This window comes from Sinocyclocheilus anshuiensis, unplaced genomic scaffold, assembly GCF_001515605.1.
Source record: "Sinocyclocheilus anshuiensis isolate Anshui unplaced genomic scaffold, SAMN03320099.WGS_v1.1 scaffold676, whole genome shotgun sequence".
NCBI lineage: Eukaryota > Metazoa > Chordata > Actinopteri > Cypriniformes > Cyprinidae > Sinocyclocheilus > Sinocyclocheilus anshuiensis.
This window is the reverse complement of record NW_015558579.1, coordinates 3,317,534-3,321,026: the sequence shown is the minus strand read 5'-3', so window position 1 is coordinate 3,321,026 and position 3,493 is coordinate 3,317,534. Positions and strand designations below refer to the sequence as shown.

Here is a 3,493-nt window from a genome sequence, read left to right as displayed (position 1 = left end):
TATATATATTTGTTTGTGTTCTGTAGAAGTTATACAGGTTTAGAATGGCATGAGAATGAGTAAATGATGACAGAAATGTACCATAAACGTTTTCACAGAATTTTCATGACTTAATTTAAATTAAAATACATTCTTTAATAAATAATATTTCTTCTTTTAAATATTTTCCCTCAACACCTTTTGTTTTTATTGAAGAAGTTAGAACATAGCTTTTTTTGAAAGTTCTGAAAGTTCTGCTTTGTCAGCGGAAATGCTTGAAGAAATATTTTATTTAATAATTTTTTTGGACAATGGGACAGACCTTCGAGTTAAACAGTTGCTGCTTAAGGTGAACATCTAATTCTTAAAAGCATTTTTTGTCCACTGGAAATTCATAGAAAGAATGTTTCTTAGCTTTGACGTATTGAATGGACTGTAGGCTACCTCTGTTCCTCACAACCTTGTTTTTGGTCTTGTTGAATTAAATGTGCTATTTAACCAATCCTTTTCATTCTGAGTAATGGTCAAATATCATAGATCAAGTTTTTTTTTGTTTTGTTTAAATCATCCATCATCTCTTGTATTATTCTCTCTTTTCACTTTCTCATTGTCAGTTATATCTTCTGCATCTCGTTTTCTTTCTCTCTCTTTTTTCTGTCTCTGTAAGTCCTCCCCCATCCTCGTATTCTCTGTCCTTTCCCCACACTCATATCTCATCATCATTAGTTTTAGAGACAGTCAGACTAGCGGGCTGGGGGCACACATGTAGTCATTTATCCTTCTGTTCCCTTTCTGTTCTTTAGTGCATCACTAATCAGCAGATAGGCTCCTGCATTCATCCCCAGAGCTTCATAAAAACCCAGAGCTGACTGCCAATAAAGTCACACAATGGCCAACTACAAGCCCCAAGGCCAGGGGTCTAACCCTCATCTTACTTTGCTCACTCTCTCACTTTTCATTTTTTATACTTCTCTTTCTGGCATTGGTGGATGGATGGTAACATCCTAATGGTGGTGCATTTTACTGTACCACAGCAAGTACATGTATGTCTTTAAGTCAATGTGTAATCAGAATTCAACCTATTTACAACCTTGTGTGTTGTCTCGTTGTCCATGATTCTGTGCACGTTAGTTCAAACATAAAAAAAAAAACTTAAAAAAAAAAATATATTTTTTTTTTACAAAATGTGTTAACTTGCTCCACCTCTGAAATTACTTTTTCTGATCTTCATTTTGGTATGTATTTTCAGTATCCAATCAGTTACAGATGGATAACATCAAGTCCCACTCTTCATTTTCTTTTATTGAAATCCCTATTTCACCTGGAATATATCATAAAAATCCAACAAGATGATGTTTTAAAATTAGATTTATTCTGCCATTCAAAAGTTTTTCACTCACCAAGACTACCTTTATTTGATCAAAAAACGTGATGTACAATTTTTTTATTTTTTTATTTTTTTATATTTTACTGTAGTAAAATATATAAAATAAATACATGATATAAAATAACCTTTGGTGGAAAAGTTTAATTTTCCACATCATTACTGCAGAGCATCAATGTACCATATGTAAATCATAAAAAATAATAATAATAAATAAAAAAAAACTTTCATGAAAACATCTGCAGAATGTTGCTCTACCATCTGACGGGGAACATTTTAGACATAAATTACAGATGAGCACATATTCTGAAATTTTCCATTTGAAAACACGCATAAATCCTCTCAGCATGGCTAACTTATCTGGTTCCTTCTCAATATATTGCTAGCTTTCTGTTCCCAGCCTGCACTATTCAACTATTTATCTAAATGATCATCTTTAAATATTCATGCCCTTTTGAATAGTCCCACACAGAATATTTATAATAATTGGACTCCAGTGCACCTGAGTTGAGAAGTTTAAAATCAGGGCACAAATCACAAACGGATCTGCCTGCATTCCTAATAATCGTCTGTCATAGGAGACCCCATATTTTATTAAACAAAGGAGTTGTGGGATGATTTTTGCTTACATATCGAAGCCTGGCTTAATTGAGATGCTTGAAGAGACCTACGAGGGTTTTGTGTAGTAATTATGACATTAATTCCACTAAATATCCTTATTTTACGTCTCATAGTGGATGATTTATGTGCTGTGGTTGTGCCTTTGGGCTCTCACTCATCCAGGTTACTACTGTGGCTCTGAGAACATCAGGCACCATAAACATTAATGCTGCTCTGGGCTCCAGTCAGGGTCTAACCTCACTAATACTGATCTAGAATGTGAGATATGTCTCTCAGAAGACCAGATGTGTGTGTGGATGTGAGAGAGAAATTACAGCATTAGAAATGAGTGACTGGTTTGCTTTAAAATTTGCATTCTGTCCTCAGTAACTCATGTAATTCCAAACCTGTTTGAGCTTCTTTTTTTCCCATGGAAGAAATAAAGAAATTAAATTAAAATAATGACTAAATAATGACACAGTTTCATTTTTCAGTGAATAATTCCTTTAAAATCTGCCTTCAGTGTAATTTAATTCCTATCAATTCCTTGTTTACCTTTTGTGTAAGTGTTTTTCTAATGGTGGCTGTGTAATCCTTTATGTTCGGTAGTATTATCATGATAAGTGATCCTGTACTGTAGCAACAGTTACCTGCTCCAAGCTCTTCATTGTGTGTGAGTGTGAGTACACGGACATAAGCCCCTGTCCATCAGGTAGACTGGCGTCCTGCCCTTGGCATTGAATGGGAGATGATTATTTTCATGCTGGGTCTCTTGTCATATCTCTCCCTGCTGGGAGTCTTATCAAATGTAAATACATGCTGCAATGTGCTTCATGCCCGGGCTCAGCTGTTGTTTTCTTTACACCCTATCGCCCGCCTCCCCACCGCTCAATCCTTCCACCCACAAAACTCTCACTTTTCAGCTCTGCTTAGTTTGAAATATTATAATTAAGATGAGACTTCTGGGAAAACAAGGAAGATCTTGTCTAAATGTCTGCAGGCAATGGCTTTGCTGGTTTAGATCAGTAAAACGCATGCAAATTAGCATTTTCGGCATATTTGTAAATGGCCTGCTAATAAAAAGCTGGTTATTGTGATAAGAACAATATGCATTTTATTTATTTATTTGATCACTTTGAGGAAATAAGTTTTTTTTTGTCCGCAAGCATAGCTAAATATGAAAATATATAAGAAAATATATACTTTAATATCATTTTATTCTGCATTATTTATTCTATATCTAACTCTAATAAAAATAAGTTATAAAAATTGTATTACTGTTATTGTTTAATAATAATAATAATAATAATAATACAAAAAAACCAATAATTTTCTATTTTATTATATGTATTTTTTTTTAAGTGTGTGTGTATATATATATCTTGTTGTTGATATGAATAATAATAATAACAACACATTTATTGCTGATGTTGTTGTTGCTGCATTGTTTTAAAATAATCCATTTAGATTTTTTTATTTTCTAATTACAAAGTTTTATAGCTTTATATATATATATATATATATATATAT

At 32.9% G+C, this 3,493-nt stretch overlaps 1 protein-coding gene across 1 annotated transcript in view; it reads left to right on the top strand.

Annotated features, from left to right (window-relative positions):
- The window catches only part of LOC107679804 (kinesin-like protein KIF26A), a 106,654-nt gene that overhangs the window by 37,745 nt on the left and 65,416 nt on the right, over nucleotides 1–3,493 (top strand). The gene's annotated exons all lie outside the window — the stretch shown is intronic.